General features: G+C 41.2%; 1 pseudogene; it reads right to left on the reverse strand.

Moving 5' to 3' along the window:
- The window catches only part of LOC114382859, a 3125-nt pseudogene extending 2908 nt beyond the window's left edge, over positions 1-217 (reverse strand).
- Between the last annotated feature and the right edge of the window lie 13298 nt (positions 218-13515).

The raw sequence follows: 13515 nt of genomic DNA on the forward strand, positions 1-13515 counted from the left end.
TGGTGCGACAGGGTCCGGGTATGACGGGGCACTCACCCTCTCTGGCGCCCCCTTCCAGGGGACTTCGGCCCGGTCCGCCACTGTGGTGAAGGGTTTTGCCTTGCAAACCTTCCCGGTGATGCTTTTAATCTATTGGGGAACTTCTTTGAGGCAAAGAAACAAATGATGGTTGATGCTAAGTTTGTGGAGCTGCTTGGTTTAGCCATTGCTTAAGTTTTTCCATGTGCCCGGTGGTCGGTTTTGGCCCGTGGCTAGGTCTTGGCAAGCCGTTGGTTGAAATTTTTCCCCCCCGGTCAACTTCGTGGTTTTTGCCCGTTGTTGGCTTGGCTAGGGTCAGCGGTGCTGGGTTATGGCCCCGTGCTAAGTTTCGGATTGGTTGGCTCCCTCCTCCCCCCCATGATCAGTTTTGCCAGGATTTTGCTAACTTTGGCTTGCACCCCGTTGGCTAAGTCTATGCCTTAGTGGTGGATCATCATGTCATAACATGGCACGACACAAGGTCACACACACATACACTCACGCAGGCACAAGGGGGAGGAGGGGCTTGGTCGTCCGTCCGCCCGAGCACACACTTAGTTAGCACCAGGCAGGCAAAACGAGAAAGAGCCGACGAACGGTAGCCTCTTTTGGCCAAACTCAAAGGAGCTGCTGAAGTGGATGCTGGAATAGGAGCTGCAGATGGGGAAAGGAGCTCAGCTGGCCTCGCCCTCGCCCTCGCCCTCCTAGCCCCTTTGATAGAAACTGTCAGATCATCAGGATTCCAACAGTTCTTCCTTATATAGGGCAAGTTAATGATCGGACTAAGGCGCTCAAAGGTAAGGCTGTCAGAAACAACCCCTTTGGGTCTACATAGGGCGGTGATCAGAGCAGGAAACCCAAGTCTAGAAGTGTTAGCTGGGCTATAGAAGTCATCTGGCCAGAAATAAGAGCTCCTATGTTCATGTCCATGCGAGAGACTAGGCCAAAGATCAGCCTAGATCTGTCCACTGTCAGATCAGAGGTATGTGATGTGGGGGCCAGGTTGGAGTATGAGAGAACACTCCACACCTGGGCTAAATTAGTCAAATCTTTCCTGAGAATCCTCCTAAGATGGCCCTCAGTGTTCAAGATGAACCCTCGGCCTGGTATGCATAAGGAAGCCTCAATGTCTCTGTAATCTGTGGGCAGCCTGCAGTATCTGGAGTATGTGGGTAAAGTCTCACCCTCTGCCAACACCACAGGTGTCTCTAAAAATGTGTTGAGGCTGTCAATGTCAATCTTCACTAGATGGCCTCTGACCCTGGCTTGCTTTGGTGAAGGACCATCAAAGTTGTATAGGTTTGCATAGAATTCCTTCACCAAAGCCAAATCTATGCTCCCATCAACCAAATTGGTGAGGCGTTTATGGAAATTACGCCTCTCCAACTCAGTCTTAAAATCATTCAACTCGGTGTGGTAGAGCTCCACCTTCCTCTCAGGCAAGATGTTTCTCCCCAGGACATTATCCATGTACCGATTCCAAGCATCTAAGGAGTGAAATCTCCTTGTATCATATTGTGTTGTGGGTCTTGAACCGATACTATTACATTTCCTAAACGTCATCTGCAAATAAAAGAACCAAACAGGTAATCAGAACCCAAGTTATTTAAATTCAAAAACTGAAAAATAAAACTGAAAAAGGCACTGGCGGCTTAGCGAGACATGGTTCACTTAGTTGGCCTTCACAAAATATACAAAACCGTTTAGCGACACGTGGGGCCGCTTAGCGGATGTTGCAAAATTTCAGCTTCTACAAAATTGGCTTAGCTGGCAATTGCCCGCTAAGCTTAATTGTTGCTGCAAGGATTTGCGCTAAGCTCCTCAAGGTTCGTGCTTAGCGGTACCATACACTTCAGAAAGTACAATAAGTATGGAATTTTCCGTAACGAAATGCGCTTAGCTCAGGTAAGCTTGGCTTAGTGCGCGACTTTCAACAAAAAATTTGACTAAGTTACCCAAGCTTAGCGAATCAGCCTCGCTTAGCCACAGGAATCCCAGCAAGAGGATGAGTGTGCGTCCTTAAAAGATGAACTTGCTTAGCGCAGTATGCGCGCTTAGCGAGTTCTTTCGAAAACACATATATTCAATGAATACTGATGAACTCGCTTAGCCCAGCAAACTCGCCTAACGAGTTCATCACATTTTCCAGAAAAAATGCATTTTGTTTTCTTGCACTTTTTTTAGCCTCTAAAAGGAAAATCAAACATGCAAACCAACCAAAATGGCTTCTACAGTACAGACATATATAAAGTTCTAATCTTTTACTTCTTCTAAAAACATTAAAACCTTAAGAATCTAAAGCTAAATTTAAGGTTTTCTAACCAAAGGTTTAATGGAATAAAAGAGAAAAAAGGAAATGGGAAACTTACTTGAATCTTTAACAATAGTCGAAGATGCGTGAAGATGCAGAAAAAGCAAGAATGCACGAAGTTGGGTGTGAGAGAAAATGCAGGTAAGGTTTAGTAAATTTGGGCAATTATGAGTGTAACTGATGTTACACTCACTTAAGCAAATTTCGATCCTGCCGCTTAGCGGATGATGCAATCCTACCCCGAAGGGCATTGGATAGAAGACTCCAAGAAGATTGGGCCAAAGATGCAAGAGAAGGCCCTAGGGTTCTCATGAGCCTTAGGGTAGATTTTGGGCCCGTTGGCTAAGTATCAGCCCACTTATCTTTGTACATATTAGATTAAGGTTTCATTAATTTTGGGCCTTGTATTTAGGGCTCCATAATGTAGGTAGGGTACCCTAGAAATGTAGGATTTTCCAGCCCTTGTATTTTAGGGCACCTATACTAGTTTTTGTATTAGGGGTAGTTTTGTAATTTCACATGCATTAAGTGAATATTTGATGTGTGTGTTGAGAAATAAATTTAATTGAATTGGGAGAAGCCCAATCCAATTAAATTTTAGAGGGGGAGGTGAGCATTTGCTTGCTACACCTCATTGCCACATCATATAGTCACATTTTGTGCATGTCCTTCATGCTTTACATGCCTTATGACACCTAAGCACACTTAGTGGAGAATCTTGGAGTTGATCTTGGATTAGTGGACTGAACCATATCTGAAATTCAATAATCATAATTAGTGAAATTTTGGCTCCAAAATTTGGCTCCACAAATTCAATTTCAAATTCAAGTGAAATTTGAATAGAAATTCAAATTTCCCTCCAATTTTGTGTGACACTTAGGCTATAAATAGAGGCTATTTGTGTGCATTTTTCCAACTTTGATCATTTGAAAATTAAACTTTAGATTTCAGAGCTCTTTTAGAGCCCAAAATTTCGTGCTCTTCTCTTCCTCTCCCTTCATTCATCTCCTTCTTCCTCCAAGCTCTTATCCATGGCCTCCTATGGTGGTGAGCTTCTTCTAGACTCATCTTCTCCTTGAAGTGGTGTCTCCTCTCTCTCTTCCTTCTCCATTCCGCTGCCATTCATCCTCCAAGTAGCAAAGGAATCCATTGATGAAGAAGATCCTAGGCCTACAAGCTCCAATGGAGCTTACATTAGCGGATTTCCTCGCTAAGCGAGCCAGAGAGACGTTTGGTTTCTCAAAGAAGCTCGCTTAGTAGATCGACGCGCTTAGCCCACGTTTGAAATTCAAAATTAATATTTTATTATTTTTTTTAAACACACAAAAAGGGCTTGGCTTAGTGCGTAGATAAGGCCGCTTAGCGAGTTCTGCAGAACAAAATACCTGCAACTCTCGCTAAGCCTGGCTCTCGGATGGCTTAGCTAAAATGATGCATCTTGATTACAGAGGGATAGCACTTAGCGGTTGTCATACCCTAATTTCGTCTGGGGACTATTGCTAAATGGCATGCAACCTTTAATTGACCGCTTCAAAGTACTTGGCACCCTTTGTTGCACAATATGTGAAGTCCCGAGACGTGTCGAAAATCAAAAGGAAGCGTTGTTACGCAATCCGTGAAATTCCGTAACGTGACGGAAATCAAAAGGAAGTATTGTTACACAATTCGTGAGTTTCTGTAACTTTTTCGAAAGCTAAAAAAGAGTAATTACATGATCCATAAGGTTCCGTAACCTTACGGAAAGAAAATAGGTATCGTTATGAAATTCGTAAAGTTTCATAATGTTACGGAAAAAGAATCACCAAAAAAAGTAAAAGGGGGTGTATTTAGTAAAAAAGGGGTGTGAATAGCAACCAGGCCCACTTGGGCCTTCTAGATTCTTCCTCCAGAAGGCGGTTGCTTCTGGAGGAAGCAACCTGGCTCGCTTGGGCGAGCTGGGTGGCAAGCTCCTCCCCTATTTTGCTATAAATAGGGGGAGGAGTGAAGAAGAAAATGGTTCAGCCTTCTTGGCACTTCGTATTCACTTGAAATTGCTGAGGAAAATTGTTTCCGTGAAGAAAATCCAAGCCGAGGCGCTTCCGTAACGTTTCCGTGGGTAATTACGCGAAGATTTTCAACCGTTCTTCGTATTCATCATTTGTTCTTCATCGTTCTTCGGTCTTCAACCGGTAAGTACCCCAAATCAAGCTTTTCAATTCATTCTATGTACCCGTGGTGGTCCTCATTTGTTTTGTGTACTTTTATTCTCGTTTCATTTACTTTCCATACCCCCTTTTGACGTGCTTCAGTCATTTATTTAAGTCATTTCTCGCCTAATAAAAACATAAAATAAATTTCCACCGATCATTTGATTTGTAATATCCGTTAATTTCTGTTAAAATGAAATCCGACCGTTCGGGCATGTCGTAACCACGTTGGAAATAAAAAAAGAGGTAAAATAATAATATAATAATAAAAAATACCTTTTAGTAAAATAAAGCGGAAAAATCAATTGGACGTTTCTCTTTGGGATTTCTCTTCCTTAATTGAATTGACTAATAACTAAAGTGAAACTAAGGCTAAAATTAACTCGCAAAGTCAAGATCGTCCGCGAAAAATCACTAAAAAAGGATTTTTAGATTCAATACCTCAGTTTTTCTTACCAAGTAAAAAGGATCATTTTTAAGGTCCAACGCCTTAAAATGATCACCTTCCAAGTAAAAAGAGTCGCTTGATTCACCCTTAAGAAAGAACTACGTAGGTCAGATTTCCTCTTCGATGGAGGGTACGTAGGAGCAAGAGCCCCGCTTTTGTCGACCTCAAAAAATAAAAAGAAATAAAAATTTAGATACACAAATTTACACAATTCTAATTTAAGGTTGTTGTCCTTTGGGACAAACGTGAGAGGTGCTAATACCTTCCTCGAACGTAAATACAACTCCCAAATCTGGAATATTCTTTATGATCGGTTTCCTTCGGCTTTTCCGACGTTTTCCACAAATAAACGTTGGTGGCGACTCCGCGCATTTTCCTCCTTTGGAAGACTCACCCGAGAGCCTCGCCTCGCTCGCCCGCAAAAAGGCATGTTGCGACAGTTGGCGACTCTACTGGGGAGTGTTTTTGTGAGTTAGGCCTATTTTATGAAATTGTGGAATTGTGAAACTTTGTGTGTGCATTTTTGAACTGTGTAAATATAATAAATGCTGTCTTTTCCACATTTTTACACCGCATTCTAAGCACCCACGGGTTTGAGTAAAAAAAGGGGCCCTATACCCGGGTCCATGGGAATTTAAGGAGTGGAGGTGAATCTATGGTCATGCTAGGTCTCCGACTTGCTTGATAATAGTGAAACCTCGTCTAGAGCTTTCTCTCTTTATAATGTGTTGTCGCTGGTATTCCATACCGCCGCAATATTATTATCTTGAGTGATGATACCTCTAGAAAACAGCCATGTGAGATATGGATCGTTGGGAGTAGTTATTAGAGACCCCTAGATATTATCCTATAGGTCCCTAAAATAGGGGCAAGAAGCGAACACACTGCGTGCCTTTTAAACATTGTCATGCATATAACCTAAATGTCATGTACGCCTTTGTTGTATGATTATTTGAGGATATTGCCATGCTGTGTAAATCCCCCTATTGCACTTTTGCGCATCTGCATCATGCCGTCACAAATGCGTTGTATGTGGGTCTCGTCTTTTGTCGTGGGAAGTCGGAAGATCCATATCGTCTTCTTAACTGCACACATGGGGCACTGCACCCTCAAATGCGCAAGTAAGGAGAGATGATTTTTCGGGCTCTCGTGTCCGTAAATGCATTCATATCATGCATCGCATAAACATCTCTTCAGCATCATAATGAACATATCGTTCCTGCATTTGTCCGTTATCACATTCCAGCCTCACATTTTGCATGAGTCATTGCATCATCATGCATATGCGTTCAACATACTTTTTGTTCTACATGTTTGCTCATACATGATCCTTGTGTTTTCCTCTACAAAACAAAATAAAAAAAAAGGGAAGCTTGAAAGTTCATGATGCATTCTTAGTTGCATGTGTTAGGTACCATGAGCCAACCATGTTGGGATCATAAACCCATTTCTAAAATAAATAAATAAAACACAAACAACAAAACAAAATGATTGAGCATGGTACCTAATGCGTGGTTAACTAAGAAAGGATGTCTCTTCGGGCATCTCAATCTCATAATTACATTTTCCATGCATAGCATGCGTATTCCCGAGTCTTTCATCCCTATGAAATGTTGCTGAAGTATTGGCAATCAAAATTGCTATTCCCTGGGTTATGGGGTTGAACCAAGCTCGTGCTTTTACGAAAAGGTTCATCGAGTCAAGTTGAAGTAAGGAAGTAACCATCTTGCAAAATTGGGGCAAAAGATGGATCGTGTTACATCATTGCTTCGTCTACTGCCAAACACGTTTAGGATTGCTGATATCCTTGTTACTTCCAGCTTCACCTTGACAAAGATGTCATGGACCATGTTGAAAATCTAAATTGATTCAACCCCATGTCCTACGTAAAAATTCGCAATACTTCAACTATGCATCATTCGCATACATCCATGCTTTTCATTGGTTGCATTGCTCATTACATTCTTTCCTTGAAAAATAAAATAAAATAAAATGAACTTAATCATTGTTATAAAAAAAACATGCTTTATGGTGCCCTCACCGAACCTGTGCTAGAGCTAGAGTAATGGGTGAAGTAGAGGAGGTACAAGAGAAGATGAAGGCCGACATGGAGGCCATGAAAGAGCAAATGGCCACGATGATGGAGGCCATGATGATCATGAAGAAGATAATGGAAGCCAGTGCGGTTGCAGTTGCCGCTACCAGCACTGTTGCTAAGGTGAACCTGATGCCCCCATCTGGCCTCAACCAAATGAAGCATCCAACCTCAGTTATTGTAGGCAAAGATTTGGGAAGTATGGGCGGCCCCCATGATGTGCAAATTCAAAACGAGCACACCTTCCCGCCATATGGCTTGCCTCTCAACTATACGCCACCCAATGTGGCGTACACTCCCAATAAGAATGTCAATAACTCCACTCCTATACCCATTGAGAGCCAACAACCCCAAACTGATCATGCACATGTCTCTTAAACCGTGGGGGAGACACATGAAATTCCCCACCACAATCTAGCCGACTTCGAGCCTTGCCTCGGATATGCCACTGAAGGGCAAGCAGTTGGTGGTATACCCCTGCAAAACACTTGGGAGGGCCCTCAGTATCACCCACAACCACACCCCCCACATTCCACAACAAGTAAAAACCTTCATGCTATGGCGGAAATGGGAAAGTTGGATCATCTAGAGGAAAGGCTCAGGGCCATTGAAGGAGGTAAAGATTATGCCTTTGGTAACCTAGAAGAGTTGCTCCTAGTACCCAATATCATCACCCCTCCCAAGTTCAAGGTGCCGGACTTTGACAAGTACAAGGGGACTACTTGCCCCAAGAACCATCTAAAGACGTGTTGTAATATGCAAAAGATGAGGAACTGTTGATACATTTCTTCTAAGAAAGTCTTACTAGGGTAGCTGTTACCTGGTACACTAACTTGGAACCTTCCCGAGTCCATGCTTGGAAGGACCTAATGGTTGCCTTCGTTAGGCAGTGTCAGTATAATGACTTCGGATAGGATGCAATTACAGAACATGTGCAAAAAAGGGCATGGATCTTTCAAAGAATACGCCCAAAGGTGGAGAGACCTGGCAGCCCAAGTGTTTCTCTCAATGACGAAGAAAGAAATAATAACAATGATAGTAGACATATTACTGTGTTCTATTATGGAAAATGGTGGGTTACACGCCTTCAAGCTTCGCTGATTTAGTTTTCAACGATGAAAGGATCAAAGTAGGTATGAAAAGAGGCAAATTTAATTATTCTGCTTGGACGAATGAAAAAACTGGGGCAAGTGAAGAGGGTGAGAATGAGGGAGAAACCCATGCTGTGACTGTCATTCCTATACAGCCAAGTTTCCCACCAACCCAACAATGTCATTACTCAGCCAATAACAAACCTTCTCCTTACCCACCGCCCAGTTATCCACAAAGGCAATCCCTAAATCAACCACAAAGTCTGTCTACCGCACTTCCAATGACGAACACCACCTTTAGCACAAACCAAAAACACCAACCAAGAAATGAATTTTGCAGCGAGAAAGCCTGTAGAATTCACCCCAATTCCAGTGTCCTATGCTGACTTGCTCCCATATCTACTTGATGATTCAATGGTAGCCATAACCCTAGCCAAGGTTCATCAACCTCCATTTCTCTGAGAATACGACTCGAACGCAACGTGTGCTTGTCACGGAGAAGCCCCGGGGCGTTCCATTGAGCATTGTAGGGCTCTGAAGCGTAAGGTGCAAGGTCTAATTGATGCGGGTTGGCTGAAATTTGAGGAGAATCGCGTGTAAATCCTGACATTGACAAGAGATGCCACACATGGGGCAATTTTGAAAGCTGTTGTTAGATGTCTCTAATGACTCATCAGGTTTTTCAAGTTTGTACCATTATTGTAAACCACAGTTACAATGTTAAATGAAATGGATAAAGTTAATATATTTGTCCCTCATCCTCTCACAAACGCATCTTTGCTTATTCAAATTTCACCGGAATGTGGGTGCAAGCCATTGGTCTGTTTGCTCATGCGACCTGTGCTCCTGAGTTTGGACTTCCAAGACCGTTCAATTAGAGATTACTTGTCTTGCACGTTGGTGGGGGTGCCGTAAAACTACAAGTAAAGTTCAAAACGAATAAGTTTCAAAATAAAAAAAAGTTCAAAAAGAAAAAGAAAAAAACATTTGATTGACTGTGTTTTCAAGATGTTTATGTGACCTCATTTTATCATTCCGGAAAGTTTGTCTTTTTAGAGAGAAGTGAGTTATCAAGAATAGGATGTTGGACAAATGGCCTCAGTTACCTTAAGAAAAAGGGGGGTTGAATTAAAAAACAAAGACTATTCCCCAATTAAACTTTCACTCTCTCTTTTTCGAATTAACAATGCACCTTTAACATGAATTACTCAAAAGACAATTCAAAATAAACTTCTTTAAAGCAAAAGATAAATAGCAATAAATAAAAGAAGTTTAAGGGAAGAGAAGAATGCAAACTTGATTTATACTGGTTCGGCCACTTCCCGTGCCTATGTCTAGTCCTCAAGCAACCCACTTGAGATTTTCCACTTGCTTTGTAAAACTCCTTTTACAAAGTCTGAACTACACAGGGACAACCCTTCCCTTGTGTTCAGGAATCCTCTACAACAAGAGACCCACGGTCTCTTAATCCCTTTTCAGAAATAAGAAGAAGAGAAGAAGAGATCTCTCTTAAAAGAGATAGATTGTACAATGAAGATCAATCAAAATTCCTTATTAAATATGCAAGTGGTTGACCAAGGAATCTTTTTGAGAGGATAAGATATTTCAGTTTAGAAAAACTCTTAATCTTTTGAGAGGATAAAACTTTTTGGGCAATGAAAACTCTCTTTAAATTCGTGTTTCCAAGTCACATATAAATAGACCTTTGATGGCCATTCATAAACCATTTGAATAGATGTGACTCTTGGAAATTATATTCTGAAAATCTCCTCTGGTAATCAATTACAAGACTTGTGTAATCGATTACAGGTTTTAAAAATTTGAATTAAAACGTTCAATAAACTGTTGGTAATCAATTACCATCCATGTGTAATCAATTACACGTTATAAATTTTGAATTCAAATTTCTAGTGACTGTTATAAACATTTTCAGTTGTTGGTAATCGATTACCAGAGAGCAAATCTCAATTTGAAATGATAGAATTCTTTGGTCAAACCTTTTCTTTTTTCAATTTGGAAACTTCTTCCTAAAGATTCTAGAGATCAACTTGATCATATATCTTGATTTTCTTGGATTCTTGTCTTGAATAAAACTTAGAAGCACTTGATCCTTTAGCATCATCAAGACATCAAAACATCTTGCTTCTACATAGGAGTCATTTGACTTAATCCATCAACTGAAAAATCCTTCAACTATTTCTCGTCCTTGGAAAATTCTTTTTGCAAGAATCAACTGCTTCTTTCATTCTTCCTCACTACGAGGTTGTGAAAACAAGACATCGATTGTACCTCAAAGCCTTACACTGGGGCAATGAAAGGCACCATGCAAAAACCTCAAGTGAACCTAGGGGCAGATTAGAAGTTCTCACCCAATAGGTTCCCAGCTACAAGGTCATGACGAAAGATAACAATTGGTACCTCAAAGCCTTACACTGGGGCAATGAGGGGCATCGTGCATGAGCCTCAAGTGAACATAGGGGCAGATCAAAAGTTCTCACCCGTCGATGTTTTTAAACAAGAAAAAAAGGGGGGAGACAAACCCTGGAATTTCAATAGATTGATTAAACGTCAAATGGCTCCATTGCCGTCACTCCAAAATGGTCAAGTGACTAAATCAAACAGAACATACACTCTGAGGGAGTTCCTGGAGAGATTTGCAAAAGATAGGATAAGGTTGCATGAATTATCACCTTTTTCAAAAGGACAGTCAATCTGATTTGCGAAAAATCACTAAAAAAGGATTTTTAGATTCAATACCTCAGTTTTTCTTACCAAGTAAAAAGGATCATTTTTAAGGTCCAACGCCTTAAAATGATCACCTTCCAAGTAAAAAGAGTTTCTTGATTCACCCTTAAGAAAGAACTACGTAGGTCTGATTTCCTCTTCGATGGAGGGTACGTAGGAGCAAGAGTCCCGCTTTTTTCGACCTCAAAAAATAAAAAGAAATAAAAATTTAGATACATAATTTCACACAATTCTAAATTAAGGTTGTTGTCCTTTGGGACAAACGTGAGAGGTGCTAATACCTTCCTCAAACGTAAATACAACTCCCGAATCTGGAATATTCTTTATGACCGGTTTCCTTCGGTTTTTCCGATGTTTTCCACAAATAAACGTTGGTGGCGACTCCGTGCATTTTCCTCCTTTGGAAGACGCACCCGTGAGCCTCGCCTCGCTCGCCTGCAAAAGGGTAGGTTGCGACAGCGGTTAAGGGTCGCTTAGTGCTTATCATGGACGCAAAGAATTGGGCTTAGTTGGCATGTGTTTCGCTTAGCTCAATGAAACCCAATTCTGGCCGCAAGGAAATGAGCTTAGCCACAATGCATCGCGCTTAGCCAATGAACGTAATGAGCTTAGTGAGCAGGCTGTCTCTTAGCTCAATTCAGATCAAATTGAAATGGGCTTAGCTCACCCTTGGCCAGCTTAGCGGACCAAATCAGCCTAAGATGCAAGGGTTGAGCGCTAAGCACCAGAGACTCTAGGCTTAGCGCATGACCAAAGATGTGCTTAGCGCGAGGCTTGCGCTTAGCGAAAGGACTATTTTTCAGAAGAAAAAAAATTATGTTACTTTTCAGTCCCTTTCTTAAGAAATTGAAACCTTTTTATCTATCATTCAAAAACAAGCTGATATACCCCAATGTAATGAATATGAAGCAAGTTCCACATGATGCAATGCATAAAAAACAAAGATAACAGAAGTTAAAACTGGGTTGCCTCCCAGGAAGCGCTTCTTTAACGTCATTAGCTTGACGCTTTTACCTCAATAGGCGAAATCACGTTTTGGCTCTTACTTCCATAACCTCCTTACTCACTTCTATTACCTGTTAGCAAACATTTTGTTCTGGAGTAGGCTTGTCTTCAACAAATAAATCAAAATCAATTTTTTGATCTTTAAAGCCCAGCTCCAGCTTCTTTCTCCCCATATCCACTATGCAGCTTGCAGTTAGCATGAATGGCCTTCCCAATATTACAAGAATGTCATTATCTTCACAGATATCCATTACCACAAAGTCTGTCGGGAAGATAAAATGTTTTACTCTGACCAGCACATCTTCAATTACTCCATATGGTCTGGTAATGGAGCGGTCTGCAAGTTGTAAAGTCATCTTAGTGGGCATGATCTTCAACTCTCCCAACCTTCTGCACATGGAGAGTGGCATTAAGTTAATACTGGCTCCCAGGTCAATAAGAGCCTTTCCCACAGTGACTTCTCTAATTGAACAATGAATGGTTACACTCCCAGGGTCTTTATGCTTGGGTGGAAGGATCTTTTGAATCACAACACTACAATTTCCTTCCACAACAATGTTTTCCTGGTGAATATACTTGTGTTTCCTTGTTAACATATCCTTTAAAAACTTGGAGTAGAGTGGCATTTGCTGTAAAGCTTCTCCGAAAGGCATGGTTATTTCCAGTTTCCTGAAAATATCTAAAAATCTCGCCAAATGGCGATCCTTCTCCATATTGGAAGGTACCATAGGATATGGTACTTCCGCACCTTCATTCATAGCTTTTTCTCTCTTCCTTCTCTCTAGCTTGTTCACTTCTACTCCTCTCTTCACTCTTATTTTTTTCATCTTTTTCATTTTTTTTCATTTTCTTTTTCTTTCTCTACTTCTTTTTCTTTTTCTTGGTCATTTAATTTATTTTTCTTGACCATTATTTGTTTTTCTTTTTCCTGATTGCTTTCACCTCTCACATCATCTTTCTTATCATCAGTACCTTTCTTTTCAACAGCTTTCTTCTTGGGCACGACAACACTATCCTTATCCTCCACCTCCACAAACTTATTACTCCTTCTCATCACAACTTTGCATTCCTCCTTGGGATCCTTTTCTGTATTCACCACAAAACTGTTGGATGACTTGTCAGCTATCTGCTTGGCCAGTTGTCCCACCTGGACCTCAAGGTTTTTCAGTGCTGACTGGGTGCTTTTATGATTTGACATTGTTACCTCCATAAACTGAGTCAAAGTCTCTTCCAACTTAGTAGTCCTCTAAAAGATATTAGGCCCTTATTGGATTGGCCTATTAGAAGGTCCACCCTGGTCTTTGTTGAATTGATTGCCAGGGTGTGATCTCCACTGTCCTTGTTGGTTATAAGGACCCTGCTGGAAGCCTGAAAATCCTCCTTGAGTATATCCTTGTCTCTGTTGATTTCCCATATAGTGAACTTCTTGAGTGTGTTCTTCACTGGGAATACATTGGCCTGTTTCATGAGCCTCACCATAGATGGTACAACTTGCAACCTGCAACCTGCAAAACAGAAGAATGTGTAGGTTGACCAATAGACAGTTTAGTTGGAAACTTACCAAGTGTTTCTGTTAAGATCTCAAGTTGCTTAGAAAGCAAATTATTCTGTGCCAA

Source organism: Glycine soja, chromosome 13, assembly GCF_004193775.1.
Source record: "Glycine soja cultivar W05 chromosome 13, ASM419377v2, whole genome shotgun sequence".
Classification (NCBI taxonomy): Eukaryota; Viridiplantae; Streptophyta; class Magnoliopsida; order Fabales; family Fabaceae; genus Glycine; species Glycine soja.